Source organism: Heterocephalus glaber, unplaced genomic scaffold, assembly GCF_053883595.1.
Source record: "Heterocephalus glaber isolate CG9 unplaced genomic scaffold, H.glaber_assembly_v1.0 deba00000594, whole genome shotgun sequence".
In the NCBI taxonomy this organism is placed as follows: domain Eukaryota; kingdom Metazoa; phylum Chordata; class Mammalia; order Rodentia; family Bathyergidae; genus Heterocephalus; species Heterocephalus glaber.
In genome coordinates this window covers 20017706-20040065 of record NW_028258151.1, presented here as the reverse complement: position 1 = coordinate 20040065, position 22360 = coordinate 20017706, and positions in this window count along the sequence as shown.

Here is a 22360-nt window from a genome sequence, read left to right as displayed (position 1 = left end):
TTCTCCAAAATCATAAAACAAATTAACTTCATAAACCAAGGCACCATTGTATAACCAAAATATATATTAAAAAATGCATAGTAACATAGGCTAGATATAGGAAGGGGGGACCCAGTTACTACACTGATCTCTGATGGCAGTCTCCAGTTATACCTACAGCTGACCACTATTAGGGTTCAATGAGTCTGTAAACCACAGTAGCAGCTATAGAAGCTCAGCAACAATTTTTAAATTCCTTATTGCCCTTCAAAATTTCAAAAATGCTGGGTGTGGTGGTGCACACTTGTAATCCCAGCACTTGGGAGGGGTTTACATAGTGAGTTTAAGGCCAGCCTGAACTACCTAGCAAGACCTTGTCTCAAAGAAAGAAACAAAACCCAAAACAAAACCACAGAGCTCTCCATCTGAAACTGGAGAGACTCAACCACTCATAAGTGAAACATGTTGTCTTTAGATAAATAATTCACTTTTGGTGGAAAAAGATCTTAAAACAAAAGAAATATCAGACTTGTAGATAACCTCCATGAACAGGCAGGTCTACAATTACTTAAAAATATAGAGTCTGGATTTGGCTCCTTCCCTCAATCTGTCTTTCCATTCTGGTGCTGATGCTTTGGCCATATAAGCTTAATCTCTTGGTAGAATCTGTTTATTTTTGCCTAAAGGTTGTCAAACTCCAAATGATCATGTAGATAGAACCAATGATAAATGTGTCGGACTCCTTTTGCAGGGTCCACTAGATCAACCTTAAGAGGGTTCATAATTGCCAAATTCCAATATGACTTCTGTCCAAGGCCCCTTAGATTTGCTGTCTGGAGAAAATCCCAGACTTCGATCTCTCCTACACTGACCCTTCTCAGCCTGAAGCAGCTAGATTGGATCTTTGCCTGTTCTCCCCTAACAGCAGCTAGAGATACTTCTTCAGAGGGGGGAATATTATAGACAGCCAGTTAATTAGATAGAAATTAATATGCAGTCAGAAAGGGACTGCATGTTGGGGGACTTCAAGTGACTGTCCTTGAAGAAGGCAGCACAAAAAAATAAAAACATCAGAATTGTGGCTGGAGGCAAATCTGACCAGAGCCAGGCCTCAGGAGCTATTCTCCTTATTTCAAAACACAATGCAACAAATCAAAACAATACATAACAAAACAAAACAAAACAAAAACTCCTAGCTTCTTCCTTTCCTTGACAACTTCATTCTTCGATGTTGTGGGACCACAAACTTGGCATATCTAACACCTAACAGATTGGAAGTTATATTTTTCCATATCAGGAAGACACTTAAACAAATTGTCTCAGTGCATTGGAGAGCAAGGGGATGCAAACAGGAGCAAGTGGAGGGGTGTCCTGGCCTCAGGCCAAGCCATCCCTTCTCCCATAGCCAGCACAGGGACAAACAAGAGAGACAGTTGTTTCTTCTCTGTCTCAAAAGTGGTAGGAAAACAAACTACAGCCACAAGCAGATATTTGAGGTCAATAGAGGACACGTGGACCAAAGCGTAGGACACATCATCCAGGGCAGATTTCTGAGTATGATAGCAGCTCTGTGGTGGGTAGGAGAGCCCTTGTTTCTAGGGGACATAGATATGGCGTTTAGATGTGGTAAATCCAGAAAAGGATATGTGAAGAGGCACATTGTATTTTTTAAAAACTTTTCTTACATTTAAAATGTTTCAAAACAAATAGTTGGGGGAAAATATTCTAGTTTTCCTTTATTTATATTATTTATACCCTCTGGCTTGGGTATTTCCAGAAAAGCCAGGAGAAATCTATTGTATTTAATGAGCATATGTGACCCTGTCATATCTCAAAAATAAAAATGGAACCAATGGGCACGGATGTGGGCGTCTTTAAAACCTCCAGCCCTGAATCTCTCAGTGGGCTGTGAAAAAGACAATGTGGAATTAACCCCTGTTTATGGGCCTTGGGGTGTGCTGCATGGCCAGGCCCACTGGGTTCTGTTTTAGCCATACTCATTCTCCTGGCCCGGCCCCCACACTGTACCCTTTAGATTGTATCATAAACAACAGCGAGTGCAAAGAGCCACTGTGGTCTCTGCAAAGCATCACCTGGTGCTAGTCTACTTCCAAATTCTGCAGGTCCCAGAGACCAGAGTGATCTCAGAATGGCCAGCAGTATCCTCTACTGTTTTAAATGTAGCAGCAAGCACATTCCATGATGCTCTGCTTCTTTCCTGAGGTCTTTCAATTGCCTCTCCTTGTTGATCACATATGTAGGATACAGAAAGTCACCAGGGTGACCACTGTTCCTGCAGAGACACCTGCTAGACCACCCTGACTCCCTATGCTGGTTTTTCCATCTCCTCTTTTCTGAGGGTGGGTGACAGCTTCCTGTGGTGCCTCTACAGAGATTTGATTTGCCCCCCAGGCGGTGGCAATTCATGCTTCCTGATGACTCTTTCTGGGACATATGACCAACTTAGTCACCTAGGGCTTCCAGCGACCAGTGAACCCCTGCCTGATGTCTTGGGGATGTGGCAGAGTTGGCTTGGTGGCTCAAAGCACACCAGAAACGTTTTCATATGTAACTACCCTCCTCGAGGTTGGAGTAACATGGACTCTCTTTTCTTACACATCCTATGCTAATGTCACTCACTTAGCATACTCTCATCAAATCCATTTTATTGAGCCCTGTTTCCTTGTCACAGAACGGAATATGGAATAGTGTGGGAACATCACTAGTTTATGTTTCTCCCATATCTGATAAATTGGGTGAAGAGAACTTCTATTTCTTTTGGTCCTACATTGGTGGAGCCATGTAAAAGACTCCTCTTTGTCAAAAACTCTCTTGGTTCATCTGACCAGAAATCTTCCAGAGCTATGGTTAAGTCTTTCTGTGTTTGTTATCCAGCTTTCTGTTGTTATGACAAAATACCTGAGAAAATCAAGTTAAAGGAAGAGAGGTTTATTTGGCTCACAAATAGAGGTTTCAGTCCATGGTTGGCTGGCTCCAAGGCAGAACATCATGGTAGAAGGGCATAGTGGAGGAAAGTTGCTCACCTTATCGCAGCCAAGAAGCAGAGAATAATGGAAAGACTAGAAAGGAAGAGATGGGTGACAAGATATAGTTCCTAAGGCCCTGCCTCCATGACCCACTTCCCTAAACTAAGCCCCACCTCCTCAGTCTTCATCACCTCACAGTAATGCCATCAAATTATAAATCTATCAATAGTTTAATTCATGGATGAAGTTAGAGCCCCTGTGACCCAATCACCTTCTGAAAGCTCCACGGCTTAATATGTGAGCCTTTTGGGGAACATTTTAGATCCAAACCTTAACACCAACCAATGCAGGTCATTTGGCACAGATGCCCCAGTCTTGCTAAGGATCTGTCCCATTTTAGGCTCAGCTCATGTGGCGCTATTAGGTCCAGACTGCTCCCCAACCACCCCAGATTTCTCTCTTTTTTGTCACTTGAGGCTGTGACCCTGAGCAGGTGGTGGCATAGGCTGTATAAGTCCAGTTGGGTGGCCTGAGTGTAAGCTGCTGCTGTGGGCTGTGAAGTAGGTGACTGTACTGCTTTGCACTCAGTTCCAGGGACAAGTATAACCTGAACCTGGACAACCCAATGAAGACCTGTGGTGTTCCCACAGGCTGGACCTCACCTCACCATGGCTGCCTCTAGCTGGCCAAATGTGACATCAGGGCTCTGTTCCTTGCTTCCTGTCCTAGTTCCAACTTCTTGTATTTTCAGATCTGTTTTCAGCATGTGGTGACTAAGATAGCCACGGGATGTCACGTCTATGCCTAGAAGAGCTCCTGCTTATGCTCAGCCTTAGCCTTGGGTGAACCTCAAGTGCAGGAAGGACTGAACACTCTTTTTTTAGAGATAGGCAATGGGGACTGAGAGCACTTTCATGCATACTAGGCAAGTGCTGTGTCACCGAGTCACACCTCCAGTCCTTTTAAAATTTTATTTGAGATATATTCTTATTTTGTAGCCTTACTTTGTGTGTTGTACTCACAATGTTGAACTCACTGCCTCAGCCTCCCCAGTAGCTGGGATTGCAGGCATACACTACAGTACTTGGCTAGAACCAAGAACTCCTACTAGCATGCTGATTCAGGGGCTCCCTGCCCTGGGAGGAAAGAAGTGGGGAAAGAAGCTATGGCCAATGACTTGTAACAAATATCCTAGGTCCTCAAAATGTTTCACAATTCCAAATAGTTATGCCCATCTAGAGCATTTATAAATTAGTAGAGAAGAGATGGATGGAATTATTATTCAATGTGGGTATCATTGCTTACACCAGGAAATTGCCTGCATCATAATAGCATTATTTACTATACTTTACAAATCAGTAACTGAAAGTATAGAAGCCATCTTTAGGGATTATTGTCTTTTAAAATCACTAAAGTGATTGTACACTATGTTTTGTGTATCTTGGCTACAAAAACAACACTATGCATTGTAAAATTCAGATTAGTCTGATCTGTTGTATTGAATGTACGGAATATGTCTAATACCAACTCACTAGTTATAGTAGTTACTCTACCTACACCCCAGGCTCTGTGGGACACCACCAAACAAGCACTTTGCATGCAAACATCTTGCACACCACAAGCTCATGATCAAGGAAACTTCCCCAGATGGTGAGCAGCCTACGGCTACAAGGGAATTCATGAAAGGAGGGACAGGGCTGTCCTGCTTCCGCATTCTAAGGTGTTTTATCTAAGTTTCAGTTTGCCCTGCGTGGGCAGTATGTATCACCCCCTTTTTGTAGTTCATATTAGTTATACAGAAAAATGGGTTTCATTTTGCTGTATCAGTACATGCATTTAACATACTTTATTATTTATCTGCTTATCACTCTCCTGTCCCTGATCCCCTTTGTCTTCTCTAATAGTCTTCCTCCTCTACTTCTGTGTCCTCTCCCTCCCACCCAAGTCCCAAAAATGTATATATCAGGAAAAGAAAAACTTGTATAAATATTTTAATACTAAATTTATTGAGACATCATGAGATTAATACAAGCTACTTTTGTCTTCTACAATTATAAGACGTACTCAAAGTGGTGGCCATTAGCTTCCAGACATTTATTAATATAGTAAACTGCTGAAGTGTGTATATATTTTTTGCAGAATATATGTGTGTGTATGATTATACACTGTATATATGTGTGTGTGTGTGTGTATCAAAGTGATTGTACACTGCACTTTGAACTTGCAATCATTCTGCCTCAGCCTTCCCAGATGTTGGTTCAGTGGTGTCCCACAGCTTTTTGGGTATAGGTAGAATAACTATTATGACCGGTGAGTTTGTATTAGACATACTCAGCGTACACAACACAACAGGAGATCAAACTAATCTGAATTTTACAATGCATAATGTTGTATTTGTACTCAAGGTACACAAAATGCAGTATACAATCACTTCGATATATATATATATTAGGCAAAATGTGACGTTTGACTTTCTGGGCATGGCTTATTTCACTTAACATGATGGTCTCCAGTTTCATTCATTTTCCTGCAAGTGACATAATTTCATTCTGCTTAATGGCTGAATAATATTCTATTAAGTGTATATATCACTTTTGCTTTATCCATTCATCTGTGGATGGGCACCTAGGCTGGTTCCATAGATTAGCTAGGGTGAATTGTGCCACAGTGAACATGAGTATGCAGGTACCCATAGTTAGAGCACTCTCGCAACTGCCCAGACAGTTCATAGTTTCTCATTTCCTTTGCTCACCCATCTTCACCATCCTTCATTCACACACAATGAATGGTCCTTTTCTGTCAGTCAGCTTTCTGTTATTATAAAAAAATGCCTGAGGTAATCCATTTTTAAGAAGAGAAAGGTTTATTCTGAAGGTCTCAGTCCATGGTTGTTTGGTGATAATTTTTGGGGCCTGTGGTGAGGCAGCAAATCATGATGGAGTGGTGGTGGACTAAGCCTATTTACCTCATAACGTCCAGGAAGCGCCCCACAGTTTCCCTCAAGGGCACACACTCAGTGATCTAAGATCTCCCACCAGGCCCTACCTCTGAAAGGTTCCTTCAGCTCCCAATAGTGCCAGCTGTGGACCAAGCCCCCAGTGCATGGGCCTTTTGGGGACATTCTAGATTCAACTGTAGCACATCCAGAGATGTGCGGAATGTAGTGTATCTTGGTTAGTGGACCCCAGAAGTACTTTGCTCACTGCCCAAGGAAAGCGTGGATTTTAGACTTTCAAGAGTGGCCCAGGAGACCCTTCCTCTTGGTCACTGCAGCCCTTGCCCCTCTGGTTCACCCCCTGCCTAGGACTCTGTGTTTCTCTCAGTTTGACCTCACTGTACATGTGGCAAAGAACAGGCAGCAGTGACTTCCCCCTCTGTGGTTATGACATGTAGGCTTTTGGCCTGATTCCTTCGTATTTTAGCAAAAGAAGAGTTTTTCCTCTGAAAGCCTGGTTTGTTTTCTTGGGAGATTAGGAGATCTAGACCATATGCATTGCTTCTCTTTATCTTGTCTCCTGTTTATCCATCACAAGGAAGCGAAGGCAGCATGTCAATATGACCCCACAAGTCTGGGCTTCCTCCTGGTGAGACCCTCATGGCTCCTCAACATAATGGCTCTGTTCCTTCCTTCTGGATAGAAAAAGTACCTCCTCAGTTATTGCAAGTGTCCAATACCAACCAAGATAGAGACCCACTAGAGGATGCAGCAGTTTTCAAACAGGTGGCAGATTTTTTTTGACACTTTTTTATCAAGAGGTGGAATATGTCCCTTATGTCCTTGAATCTAGGTGGCTTTTACCAAGAGAATATGGCAGAAGTGGTGCTATGGGACTTCACAGGCTAAGTAACATAGGGCCATGTAGCTTCCTCCTTCTTTGTGGTGACACTTGCTCTTGGAGCCCTGAGGCACCATGTAAGAATCTAACCACCTGAGCTTCCATGCCACAGGGAAGGCCAGGTAACATGTCGACACCACGCATACCAGCACAGTGGTGTGCTATCCCAGCTACGCCAAGCATCTCAGGCATTGCTGCCCAAGTACTAGATGTGAGCAAAGAGGGCTCCAAATGATTTCAAGCCACAGCTGGCATGTGGGTGAGCTTCCTCTTACAGAACGTTGGGCTCAGCTCCAGGCCTTGGGACTTAGAGACAGTCCAGCCTGGCCCTGCCCTCCCAGCCTCTGTTCCCAACAACAGAGTTCATGTCCATGACCGAGGGGTTTGGTTGCTTTCTGCCCTGTGTTGGAGTTTTTGTTACACATGAACAGGACACTGGAATTGAAGGGTGGGACAATGCAGATCTAATGCAACAGATTTCAACTCGTGTTCATATCTCTCTGGTGGGTCATGGTCCCAATGGGGCAGGGGAAGCGGTCCAGATGGAGATATCCTTGAGTACATCATAGTGTCAGTGGCAGTGTTATTCATGTCCTAGTCCATGTTTGGCAGTTGCCAGAATCTTTGTTGGGTACTTTATTTGGCTGTGGGCAGTTGCCTGCAGTCTTAGAATCCATGGGTCCCTCGAGATTTATTTCAAGGCATAGCTGCAGCAGGAAATGTAAAAAGACCAATGGGACAGCAGACTCCTCATACACTGAAGTGACATTGGTAGAGGGAATGGCAGTTTGGCAGGGGAGGGAGAACTGCTCTGTGAATGAAGGCGAACACTTGGTTTCCCACTTGGGAAAACAACTCCATCTGCACCTCACTCCATGTACAGCCCAGCTGTTTGGATACTCTTTCAGTTCATTTTCTGTCCCTGGGACAGAACACTAGAGACCAGGTAATTTAGAAGAAAAGAGGTTTATTTTAGATCATAATTCTGGAGGCCAGAAAGTCCAAGGTCATGATGCTAGCATGTGCTTGGCCTCTGATGAAAGCCTCATGATGGGAAAGAATAGCGTGTGGGGTGGAGATGGAAGACAGGGCAATCTCACTCTATAATAGCCACATCTCACTGCAGCCAGCCTGGTCCCGAGAGGGCAAGAACTCACTCACTACCAAGAAAAGCATGAATATATCCTTTGGTGCTCCAATCACCTCCCAACATGGCCCCAGTGAAGAATTAAGCCTCAACATTCAAACCATAGCAGGAAATTCACAACTGCTTAGGAGAGCAGCCTGGCCATACGTAAGAAAGGTGAGATGATCAGGGATTTCACTGCTCCTGACTAGACCAGGCTGGGTCCAGGTAGGAGGTTGCAGAGCAGAGCCCAAGGTTCTGAAACAAGTTTACACCTTCTGAGGCAGACAGCAATCCATATTTGAGAGGCAGCTCCCAGGTGCTCTGGGTTAGTAGAACCAAAGTCCATCTACAGGATATCAAGTGATCATGTGAATGGAGCTACCCATTCTAGTTGGGGAATGTTGGACCTACCAGGCCATAGTGACACTCAGGCACAGCAGCCACCCATTGTCACTTGGAAATGGTGCATTTGAGAGTGGGCCTGGGCAGTTCCATCAGGTCCAGAAAGTTTTATGAATGGGGTGCCCAAACCACTCTGTCACCAAAGTCTATGCTTTGGCTCACTTGTAACAGCTCAAGGAGAGTCCTCCAAACCAGTCATGGAGAGGGAAATACCCAGGATCTTGCTCATAAATAAGTTGACATACTGTTCCAAGCTTGAAGAGCAGTGCTTCATGCCATAGACCTGCATGAAGGTGGGACGCTCCTAGGGGACTGTGGTAAGGGTAAATGCTTGCCAGGAGCAATGCTGCAAGAATCTTGTTCTTCATTTTGTATGGAGTGAAGAGAGATCCAAAGTAAGGGTTCATGTGGACTCCTGAGTGCTGGCAGAACGTGGCCGGTCCCCAGTGTCTAGAAGGAGAAATTTGAGAGGCAATGACTATACAGCAACCATGACCCAAAAAGGGGATCTAAGTCCTCAAGGAGGAAAGTAGGGGTTACTCCATCAAGGAGGCACCCAACACTGGGTGGAGCGCTGGCTGGAGTGAGGGTCATACAGAATGAAGGTGGAGGATGAAGGTAATGAATATTAGTGATGGCCTGAGGAACCTGGCCCTAGCCTAGTGAACTAAATTACATGGTAGACATGTTGGAGGCCACTGCCATGAAGGCTAATAATGGATTGGACGTGAAATGGGGCACAAGTGGACTGGGGTGTGCGAGTGGTAGATAGGGTCACAGGCCTCCTAGGCCCCACTTCCTGTCTTCTTGGCTTTACCACCAATGCCACCTTGTACCTGTGGCACCTATGTGAGACTTTCTCTTTGTATCTTCAGCTTTCTGCTCTGAGGCTTCTCTGACACTGAGGAGGAACAGCACAGAAGCCAGCCTGGCACACACAGAAGGTTGGCACACCTAGACAGCCCTGCAGTGAAGCATGATTGCAACTCTGGAAAAGATTTATTTTTCTGTCGCTGAACAGTTCTGGGGGGCTTTCTGTGTACTCTCCTGAAATTCTGGCTGGACCCAGTCTCAGTTTCCTACAGCAGTGACTGACTTGGAATCCCTCTCTTGTTTGGGCCACCTTGTTTCCCTCTTCCCAGTCCCACATTCCTGTATCCTGGGATCACTTCCTAAATGAACCAGTCCACCCAGGTCCTTGTTGTTTCCAGATTTGCTTTCAAGAGACCCCCATTTGACAGCTTTGGTCCAAAGGTGATTTTCTGGGTTGGGACATGGGACTTGCTTTTGAGAATGTGCCTAGAAGTTCACCTTTGTTTTCTGGGTTTTAAGGATGTCCCATTGTGGATCAGTGCAGTGGAATTCAAAGAATTGCTGAGCTGTGTTGGACTTTAATTTGTCCTCCCTCCTCAGCCCAAACACTGTCTAGTATCCTAAGGGCACAATGGAGGGACAGCTCATACATATTCTCTGGGGCAAAGAATTAAGGGGCTTAGTTTGTGCTTCCTGACTGGTCCACAGCCTGCTCACCCCATACAATCCACGAGGCAAAAACTACCATAAACATGAGGACAGAGCTTGTTAGTAGAGATGGGGTGCTCTCTCCTGAAGGTTTTTGAAGCCCCCCTGAAACTCTGAGATGAACTTTTCACTTCTGGAACTGCAGTGGACCAGAATGTTGTGAAAGCTTCTGGCTCTAATGCAATGAGAAATTCTTGAAAAAATGACAAACATCCTTTTAAGTACTTGGCTGTGTTTCTTGTAAAGTTGGGAAATTCAAGAAGCTGAGACATAAGGAGGAAGCAAGACATAAGTGTTGTGTTCTGAGGGATTCCCTGGTTCCAGGAAGTGAGGACCATGGATTTGTGGTGGAGATCAGCAACCTAGACCTCAGAATAGAGGAGACGCTGCTGTTCACCCCCACCTCACTCCACACCCCTCACTGAAGGGGCTGCCTTGAATGATCCTGTGTGCTGGTGATGGGAAGGGTACTGAAATGAGGCTCTCTCATCTGGATCTGAGTGGGACAAGAGTTAATCTGGAGCTTACACTGTGACATGTCATTGTCATCAGGGTGAATGGTTTGGATTTTAATTCTCATATACCAGGATACCACTCCCCCTGAGCCTTGAGGGTTATGCCTTTGTCCTGCAGCTCTGGATCTCCACCCTCCATCCTGTACTTAAGAAAACTCTTGCCCCACATTCGTCCAACACTGAGAGACCCACATTGGTTCCTCCTTGAGTTCCCATTTTTGAATTTGTCCTTGCAATAAATTGAGTTCACAGTGACCTGGGTGCTTCAGAGACCAGGATCTGCCCTTCCCAAGGAGGCCACTACTGGCCAAAGGTCAAATGTTTGCCTTCCTCTGGAGATGATCCTACTGTGCTCATGGCTCTGTTGTCTTTGGGCACTGTGCCCGTCATAGGTTTATCATGCTCACGTGACTTCTGGACCTCCAGACACCCTAGAAATTCCGGATTCTGGATCCCTAATTCTCAATCTCTTACCAGATGGTTCCTTCACTGCATCACTCTTTTTCTTTTTTTGAGACAGGGCCTTGCCATGTAGTTCAGGCTGACCTTGAAATCCTGGTGATCCTCCTGCCTCAGCCTCTTGAGTGCTGGGATTATAGGTGTGGGCCACCATGCCCAGCCACTGCTTCACTCTTATGGGAATCACACTGTTGACAACATTGCTTCCTCCAATGTCTGTGGGAAATGGATTTTCCTTTCCTTCCCTTCCCTTCCTTTCCCTTCCCTTTCCTTTCTTTTTTTTGGTAGCGGGGATCGAACTCGGGACTTTGTGCTTGTGAGGCAGGTGGCAGAGCCACTGAGCTAAATCCCCAGCCCCCTTTTCTTTTCTTTTCTTTTCTCTTCCTTTTTTCTTTCTTTCTTTATGACTTTTATTTGTTTTTCTTACTCTATCATTTATCTTTATTTTTTGACAAATTCTTTTCCTGGGCGTAGAATTCAGATTGGCTAATACAAATCTTTTATTACTCCATTTTTTTTATTCCAATATTTTCTAGCTTTTGTGGTATTTACTACAAATTTATCTATTAGTCTTTTAATTGATCATTTGAAGACAATGCATCATTTTTTTGGTCTGATTGCTCTTAAAATTTTTTTATCATTGGTGGTCAGTTATGTGCCTATGATGTACCTAGGTTGACCTTATTTGTATCTATTTGGCTTATAATTCACAAAGCTTTTTGAATATGATTTAATGTATTTTGTGAAGTTTGGAAAACTCATAGCCAGTATCTCTTCCAATAATGCTTCTTTCCCATCCTCCCTCACCCATTCTGGGACTTGATTATACACATGCAACACATTTTTATGTCTCATATGTATCTAGTACTCTCTTTTGAATTTTACATCCTTTTTATCTCCATGCTCCAGTACACAAATTCTCCCATCTTCTGCATTTAACATGCTATTTACCTACTGAGAGATCAGTTACGACATACTTTTTCTTCCTAGAATTTTCTTTATGCTGTGCCAGACAGAAAATGGAAGGTCAAGGACAAGGATAGTAGAAAGAATTTACCAACAGACAGAATATAGGAAAGAGGGGCCTGGCGTGGTGGCGCACATCTGTAATCCCAGCACTCAGGAGGCTGAGACAGGAGGATTGGCATGAGTTTGAAGCCATCCTGGGCTACAAATTCAAGTGAATTCAAGGCCAATCTGAACTACATAGTGAGACCCTGTCTCAAAAAAAAAAAAGGCAATAGGACTGGGGATTTAGCTCAGTGGTTTCGCCTCCTGCTGCGCAAGTGCAAGGACCCGAGTTCGATCCCTGGTACCAAAAAAAAAAAAAAGACAAGAGTTTATTCAAATCTCAGTACACTGCCAAGAAGAAAGGTGAGTGGAATTGTGCAGTTAGAGCAAGAGATTGGAGCTGTTGTAAGGGATTGAAGACATGGGACAGGTCTCAGCAAATCCAGACATCTCAGGAATGTTTCTTCCAGAATGCCTGGTTTCTGCTGACCATTTAGGGACACCTTTATTGTTATTTTTGAATTTAATTTTATTGGTACATTTTAGGTATACAATATAATGACATTCATCATTGGAAATTTGCACCTTTACATAATCTGTCTTGGTTCTTATTATTCCCTGTTCCTCTGCCCTCCCTTCAACCCCTCCATCCCTCCCTATTTACAAAGACTTTGTTTCCATTTTTTCATATTAATTAAATTTCCTTCTTTCCTTTCCCCTACCCCTCCCACTTCCCCTTCCCCTTTGCCCCTTTTCTTCCTATTTCACATTGTCTATTATACCTTTTAGTCCTTATTTACACTTTCAGTTTCTCACAGTAGAGAAACTATTTGGTATTTACACATGTGTGTCCTATTTATTTCACTTAAGAGTATCACCTCAATGTGCATCCATTTAGCTATAAATAACTCTAATTTCTCATTTTTTATGGTTGAGTAGTACACCATTTTATTTAAAAAAACACATTTTCTTTATCCAGTCTCCAGTTGATGGGCATTTGGGCTGTTTCCAAGTTTTAGCTATTACAAACTGTGCAGCTATGAACATGGGCACACATATGTCACTGTGGTATGATTCTTTTAATTCTTTGGGGAAGATACCCAGCAGGGGAATAGCTGGGTCAAATGGGACTTCCAGTCCTAGTGCTTTGAGGTATCTCCATACTGATTTCCACAGTGGTTGTACCAGTTGACACTCCTACCACCAGTGGAGTCAGGCTCCTCTGTCCCCACAGCCCCAGCAGCATTTGTTATTGGTTGATTTCATGATAGCAGCCATTCTTTCTGGAGTGAGGTGGAATCTCAGCATAGTTTTCATTTGCATCTCTCAAATGACCAGTGATGTTGAACATTTTTTCATATGTTCATTTGCTATTTCTACTTCTTTGTCTGAGAAATATCTGTTCATTTCAGATGCCCATTTTTCTATTGGGTGTTTAAATTTGGGAGGTCTGATCTTTTTAAGTTCTTTATAGATTTTAGATAGTAGACCTTTGTCTGAGGAAGAGCAGGTGAAAATTTTTTCCCACATTGTGGGTTGCCTCTTCACTCTGTTGGTGGTTTCTCTTGCTGTGCAGAAGCTTTTTAGTAAGAAGAGATTCCACTTGTTGATTGTTTGTATTAGTTCATGGGCAACTGAGGTTTTGTTCATAAAATCTTTTCCTACACCAATGTCTTCAAGAGTTCTACCTAACCTCTGTTCCAGCCAGTCCCGTGTTTTCGTTTTAATATTTACATCTTTAATCCACTTTGATTTCAGTTTAGTGCATGGTGAGAGATATAACTCTAGTTTTAATCTTTGGCAAGTTGAAACCCAATTTTCCTGCACCATTTATTAAAGAGGCTATCTTTCCTCCAGTGAGGGTTTTTGGCTCCTTTGTTGAAGACGAGGTGGCTGAGTGTGTCTGGAGTTGTTAGAATCTGTTCCACTGGTCCTCAGACCTGTTCCTTTGCCAGTACCATGCTGTTTTTATCACAGTAGCTTTGTAGTATAGTTTTGAGCTGGGGGTTGTAATACCTCCTGCCATGTCTCTGTTACTTCAAATTGCTTTTGATATTCTGGGTCTCTTCTTGTTCCAAATGAATTTTTGGATTGTTTTCTCAAGGTCCGTGAAGTATGTTGCTGACCTATATGCAGAAGAAATGGACAGATTCCTAGATACATATAAATTAACAAAGTTCAATGCAGAAGACTTAAAAATTCTAAACAACCCAATATCAATCAATGAAATTGAAAAGATAATTAAACCTTGCCAACTAAGAAAAGCCCGGGTACTGATGGTTTTACTACTGAATTCTACAAGACATTTAGAGAGAAACTACTGTCACTACTGTTTAAACTCTTCAGTGAAATTGAAAGGGAAGCAATGCTCCTGAATTCATTCCTGGAAGCAAACATCACCTTGATCCCCAGAGCAGAAAAAGACCCAACCGAAAAAGAGAACTATAGGCCAATCTCACTAATGAACATAGATGCAAAAATCCTTAATAAGATACTGGCAAATAGAATGCAGTAGATCATTAAGATCATACACCCTGACCAAGTGGGATTCATCCCAGGGATGTAGTGATGGTTCAACATATGCAAATCAATGAATGTAGTACACTATATCAATAGAGCCAAGGACAAAAACCATATGATCATCTCAATAGATGCAGAAAAAGCATTTGACAAAATCCAACATATATTTATGATAAAAACCCTCCAAAAACTTGGAATAGACGGTCTTTACCTCAATCTCCTAAAAGCCATCTATGAAAAACCAACAATCAACATCATACTAAATGGTCAAAAACTGAAATCCTTCACACTAAAATCAGGAACAAGACAAGGATGTCCACCATCACCACTCCTGTTCAATACAGTTTTGGAAACATTAGCCACGGCAATTAGACAAGAGAGAAATAAAAGGAATAAAGATAGGAAAGGAAAAAGTCAAAGTGTCATTATTACAGATGGCATGATACTCTATACAGAAGACCCCAAGAACTCCACCAAAAGTCTTCTAGACTTAATAACCAAATTCAGTCAAGTAGCTGGATACAAGGTCAACACACAAAAATCAATAGCTTTCCTCTACACGAACAACAGACTCACTGAGAGAGAAATAGGGCAAACAATTCCTTTCACAATAGCATCCAAAAAACTGAAATACCTAAGAATCAATCTAACAAAAGAAATCAAAGACCTCTTCTCTGAAAACTATAGCACTCTGAAAAGAGAGATTGAGGGCGATATCAGAAAATGGAAAGACATCCCCTGCTCCTGGGTAGGAAGGATCAACATAGTGAAAATGGCCATACTTCCAAAACTGCTATATAGATTCAATGCAAACCTTTACTGTTTTTTAAAGTTGCAAACTGTCAAGGTCGCGTTCAGGGCTCACAAAGGTCATTCAAATTTAAATAAAGATATCTGCATAGTTTAGCCTTTTTGAGAAAGATGTGACATTAGCTGGAGGGGAAGAAAATATAGTTTTTGTACTTATTTTTATCTTGTGTTCTTTCTAGTTCGCCTTAGTGCAATGCTTCTCCAGTATGTGTGTGAGCGGGGCAGGATTGTGTCAGCTGAGAAATTTAACTCCTTTGTTACCACACTTTATGCTTTAACTTTTAATTTTGAAATTATTATAGATTTTAAGGCAGTTGCCAAAATAGTACACAGAGTTCTCATATTACTCTCATCCATTGTCCCTCGATGGTAGCATCTTATGTAACTATGGTAAGGGATCAAAACCAGAAGAGCAACTTTGGTACAATCCACAGACCTCATTCAGCTTTTATCAGTTTTAACAACTCATCTATGTTGTGTATGTATGTGTACATGTTTGTATGCCTGTGTGGAGTGAGTAGTTTTGTGCATTCTTATTCCATGTGTACATTTGTGTAACTGAAATACCACTGAGTCATAGAATTGTTTGTTTTGTTACCACAAAGATTACCCATCCCCTCTTTTCCCACCCCATCTATAGCTTCAGGCTACAAGTCATCATCTTTCCTATGATTCTATGTTTTGAGAATTTGTGTTATGTAAATGGAGTCACACAGTATAAAATCTTTTGGGATTAACTGTTTTTTACTCAGCCTAATTCTGAGATCCACTCAGCTGTTGTGTGCTACAGTTCTTGTTCTTTTTCTTGCTGACTAGTCTTCCATCGTGGAGATACACCGTGGTTTGTTTAACCACTTACTGAAGTACATTTGGGTTACTTCCAACTTTGGTGATTACAAAACAGAATGTACTACAAATACTCATAAATGTCTTCATGTGCGCCCAAGCTTTTATTTCTCTGAGCTAAACACCCAGGAGTGCACTTCCTGGATTGTATGGCAAGTATATGATCAGTTTTCTAAGAAATCATCAGACACAAAGTATTTTTCAGGTTGGCTATATCATCTTACCTTCCCACCAGTAGTGTATGAGAGATCCAGTTTCTCTAGATCCTTATCCAAATTTATGTTATCACCATTTTTTAAAGTGGTCCTGAAGGGTATATGATCACACCTTACCATGGTTTTAATTTGCATTTCCATGATGATGAACAATACTGAACACATTTTTGTGTGATTATTTCATACCCAGGCACACATCTTATCTCTTTGGCAAAATATCTGCTCACATATTTTGTACATTTTCTAACTCTGTTACATTTCTAGATCAGAGGTCTTTGTCAGCTATCATTTAAGAATATTTTTCACATAGGTAGCTTCGCTTTCTAAGCCCCAACAAGTTTTTTCATATAGTAAAATTTTTGAATTTTGATAAATTGTAGTTTAACCAATTTTTTTTTCTTACATGGATCATGCTGTGTTACATGTTAGTGTTACATAGCTCTTCACCTAGTTCTAGGTATTCAAGGTTTTTCTCCTATGTTTTATCTAAAAGTTTTATGTTTTACATTTAAATTTATCAATGGGTTTGAGTTAATTTTTAAATTGTTTATAGATATCCAATTACTTTAGTATCACTTCTTAAAAAAGATTATCTTTTTTTTCCCCCCAGTGAATCGTTTTTTCCAACTTTGTGAAAATTAGCTGACTATACTTTTTGGGTCTCTTTCTGGGTTCTCCCTTCTCTTCTATTGATCTATATGCCCATCTTTTCATCAATACCATACTGCCTTGATTACTATAGCTATATAGTAAGCCTTAGATTATGCTGCGACCAGCACAGACAAGCCAAGACCTGAGAAGGGGTGATGGGAGATAAAGAAAGAAGACATACATACACATATAGAGAAAAGCTGGGGCATGTGGGACTCAGCCCTCTGATGGAGAAACTACGACCCAGTGCTTATTCAGCATGTGTATTTCATACAGTCTCAAGAGGGGAGTGCTTTGGGTGGGTTCAGAAAAAGCAAGTTGATTACATTCTGTTGAGAATGTGGCAAGTGGAACATTCTCAAAACTAGCTATGCTGCAGTTAGTTATCTGGAGCACTAGACCCTCATGTTTTCCTTTTCTTGAGTGAGCTGAAGGTCACAGCTGTTTACAAGAATCGTCTTTGGCACCTTGTGTTCCTAGAGCCAGCTTTGCACAATACTGGGGTGGGGCAGCTGGAGACCCTCGGCTCAGTTGCTCTCTACAAGATTTGGAGTGATTCCTACTTCGTTCTTTTTCAAAATTGTACTAGCTACCTGACTTCTTTTGCCTTGTCTATTTGTACAAAGATTACTTCGATTTTGGTAGAAATTGCATTAAACTTACAAATCAACTTGGGTTATGATATGTTCACCACATTGAGACCTCTAATCATGGACATGTTGTATGTTCATGGTATATCTCTCCATTTATTTATATCAAATAAATTTTATGAGGCTATTATTACCCTGATTTTGATTTCATTAGCACTTTGTACTTTTCATCATACAAGTTTTATGCACCTATTGTTATGTTTATGTCTAAATATTACTATTTTGAATGATAGTAAATAGTATGTGTTTTTAATTTTGGTTTTCATATGTTCATTGCTAGTGTAAAGAAATATGATAGACTTTATGTGTGGATTTGGTATCCTGGTGATATGGGAGAAATAAGTAACTCCCAACCTGATAGATATTAGGTACACCAAGTTTGTGTTCCTCAAAATCAAACAAAGGAAAAACAAAGGTTAAGAGTAGGAAATATTTAGAGAGACAGAGAGAGAGAGAGAGAGCGCTCTTGAGAGATAGGAGGGGACCTGAAAATGGGTTGGCAACTAGCCCACTTCTCAAAGGAAGTTTTATAGAGCAAAATCATGAGGTGGGTACAAAATCATGAGGTGGGTATAACGTGGGACATAACTGTGAAAAGCCAATAATATTACAAGTACAGCCATTCAGGTAATATTGATCCAATGGAAAAGGAGGTCACATAGCAAGTGTACATGAAAAGAACAAAGACCTTTTTAGGAAGAGATGAATCAGGAGGTCCTGGTCACTCATGAGATTGACTGATGTCTTTCTAGACTTTATTGGACCAGGTAATACAAATTATACTACATTAATTATCCCTTGGGGAAACTTGTAGGGCTGTTTTTATTGTAAATTTCTTGGGATTTTTCCACACAAATAATTATGGTATAGGCAAATATTTCTTTATTTCAGGTCCACATGTTTTCTATTTTTCTTATTGGCCTCAGTGCACTGTTTAGAACTTCTAGCTCAATAGTGAACAAGAGTGGTGAGAATAGACATTCTTAATCATTTCCAATGTTAGGGGGAAACATTTCACTTTTCACCATTATATACAATGTTTGAGGTTTTTCTTTAGCAAATTGAGGAAGTTACCTTCGAATCCTACTTTGCTGAGATGTTTATTTTATTTTATTTTTTATTAATGAAAAAATGGTGAGCTGAGCATGATGGTACATGGCTGTAATCCTAGAAGCTTGGAGGCTGAGGTAGGAGGATTATGAGCTCAAGACCAGCCTGGGCTACATAGCATGATTTTTTCTACAAAACAAAACAAAACAAAACAACCACACAGAAGACAAAAAACCCAAAGGGAAAAAATGAATGGTGAAATATTTCAAATGTCTTTTCTGTGTGAGTTGATGTAATTGTGTAATTTTTCTTTGTCTGTAAATATAGGGCTGGCGATTTAGCTCAGTAGCACGGTGCCTGCCTCATAAGCATAAGGTCCTGAGTTCAATCCTGGTACCAAAAAACAGCAACAACAAAGTCTGTAAATATAACAAATTACATTGAATTTAAAAGTGGAATTAACTTTACATTCTTGGAATAAACTCCATTTGGTCCTGTTGTATAATTCTACTAATATATTGCTAAATTATATTTGCTATGTTTTGTTGAGGATTTTATGCCCATGTTCATGAAAATATTGATTGGTAGGTTTTTCTTGTTATGTAATATCTTTGTCAAGATTTTGTTATCAGAGTAATAATGGCCTCATAAAATGCATCTGGAACCATTCTCTTCCTCTATTTTCTATAGACAATTACATAAAATTGGTGTTAACTCTTTTAAAATATTCATTAGGCTTCTCTCTTCATTTTTTTTTTTTTTTTTTTTGGTACCGGGGATCGAACTCAGGACCTTGCGCTTGCGAGGCAGGTGGTGGAACCACTGAGCTAAATTCTTAGCCCTGTTAGGCTTCTCTTAATCTGATGATTTCTTTTTCAGAAGTTTTAAAACTACATCTTCTAATTTATAATTATTAACTCATCTAAGAATTACAGGACTACTCAAATTATATATTTTGTATTCAGTTTTGGTAGTTTGGAGAATTAGTCTATTTCATATAACTGTTGACTTTGTGTATGCAGAGTTGTTTGTAGCATTTCCTCATTACCCTTGTAATGTCTGTGGGGTCTGTAGTGATAGCCCCTATTTCATTCCTAGTACTAGCAGCTTGTATCCACACTATCTTTTTCTTTGTCAGCCTAGCTAGCTGTTTGTGAATTTTATTAATCTTTTCAAAGAGCCAGTTTTTAAAATCTCATTTCTCTATTTTTAAATTTTATTTTATTTTATTATTTTATTTTAATTGTTTTTGGTACCGGGGATTGAACTCAGGTCCTTGCACTTGCAAGGCAGGTGGCAGAACCACTGAGCTAAATCCCCGGCCCCTTCTACTTTTAAATTTTAATGTCACTGATTTCTGGGCTCTTTATTATTCTTTCACTCTGTTTGCTTAAAATATTTAATAAATTTAAATATAGATTTAATATATTATATACTATTATCATATAAAACTATTGTACATCATATAAAACTATTATACTTTTATTAGTTTACTGGTAATATTTTATTGAGTGCCAGAATCTGAGTTAGACAATTTGAGGAAGATTTTTAGTGATTTTTTTTCTTGTAGAGATAATTTGTTTTTCTTTTGTCAAATAGAATATGGGTAGATCACAATGATCCACAGAGAACTACAATAGAAGGCAGTGATTTATTCTGTAGATAGTCTGTTTTTGCTATACACTTTCTCCTAAGACACAGCCCTTTGTGGTTTCAACAAAACACTTTGAGGGTTTTTTCAATCCTCTTTTCCTTGACAGGTCCGAAAATCAAACTTTTATTTCCAGCATTGCAAAACTACCATAAGGTCTGCTTTGCTTATGAGACTCTTGTTGTGCATTCTGCTTGGCTTCTCATCTTCTTGCTCTAAGCCAGAGAAGGCAAACCTTTTAGAGATTTCAATGATAACAGCCCACTGTGGCATATGTGCCATAGGTTCACCACTACTGCTCTAAGCAGTTTAATTGCTAAAAATTTCAAGGGGGTAAAAGTGCTGCAGGGTATCTGGCTTATTTCTCTGAGGTTCCTCTTCCTTTTTGGCCTTTAGCCTGCAAGGTCTGGCTGCTTTGGTGACCCTAAAGTCTGACTTTTGTCTCTCCAGCCCCATGGAACTGCAGAAACACCTAAGTAGCTCCTTCTTCTTTGTCATCTTGTTGTCTCTGCCACCACCAATGAGCAGGTGCACCAGGGAAAAGTGGTGACGTATGCTGGATGCTCTTGAATTTCCCTTCTCGATGGTTTGGGCACCTCATGTTCTTGGGGCCTGGGTTCCTCTCCAGGACTTTCCAGCAGCTGTTTTGTGTACATATATTTGTATATATATATATATATTTTTTTTTTTTTCCAGCTTTCCTGATTGTTCCTGGTGACTCAATTGTCCTGATACAAGCCATTCCATTGAGTCAGAGGAGGAAGTCTCAATACAGTCATTTTAAAATGAACCAATTATCTGAGTTTTTAAAAATTCAGGTTTACAAAATGGACTTCTATTTATTTTGATTTGTTGGATCTGGCCTGAGACAAACAAATCTTTTTATTTCCCAAAGTATAAACAATCTTCTCTTTCCCTTAAAAAATGCTGAGTCAAATCAAATAGAGGAACATTCTTGAAAAGCCTTTATTGCAGAAAACATTTAAAATATACAAGATTGCAAAATGTGTGCAGCAGCATAATGAACCCCAAATACCCATCATCTGGCCCCAAAGATCATCAGTGCAGGCCAAATTTGCTTCATCTCCATCCCTACTTCCTACTCGCAGGAAGAATATAATTTAAATTAAACTCATTTCAGCAGTCATTTCTATACAATAAAGACTCTTAGAAAAACATGCCTTATCGTACCCCAAAATTGCTCCAAATTTCTTACTCTCCTCAAACATCCAGTCAGCGGTCAATGAGGCTCTCCATTAAAATCCCTTTAGGGGAAGGAAAAAAAAGCCCAGCTCACCACCGGATGTACAGGCTTGGGAGTGGAAGCATACAGCAACCTTGGGCTATTTTTAAAATGCTTTTTCTCCCATTATCTAAATGGATGTGGAGAGGGTTAGAATAACTGAAGTAAACAATGACAAGCTGCTTTCTAGAACCACTGTGACTAATGAGCTGGAGCCCTATGGGAAAAGTAGACCGCTGCCCAGCAGTTTGTGGGAATGGGGGAGGTTGGCAAAGGGTGACTGGTAATCCCGTGGACAATGTCAAGAAGTCAGAGAGGTGAGCACTTGGGGCTGTCACAGGGAAGGGTCAAGAGGAGCCAGCTATCATTAGCATCAGAAGAGAGGGCCATTAGGCAGGAGCCAGGAACTGGTTTAGGAACTGCATCCTGCACAGGGAGGGTCCAGGTGATAAGCCCCTGGTTTCTCTTCCTCCTGCCTCCAACTGACTGGACCCCAGCAGAAGCCAGAGGGCAAAGGAATGCTCTGCTGTCCTTTGCCAAGGTGGGGGTGAGGAGTGCCTTAGGAGAGCACTCTGGATCTTTCGGTCATGTTTTCCCATGCAAGCATTGCTATGGCCAGACTCCAGGATCTGATCTCCTCTCTATCATCTGAAATTTACTCAGTCTATTTCTCAGTAAAATTCAAAGTTCTAACATGACCACACAGAAAACGATTGGCTGAAAATTGTAGCCATAAAGCATGCATAGTGTGTGACTCTTGGACCGAACCATGTTGATGTTGGCTAAAGGACAGAAAGGGGACACTTACAGAAGCCCCTTCCGGCCTGCTCTGTGGCTTCTCTGAGACAACTGGTGTCAAAACAGGGTAGTCCTATCCTGCTGACT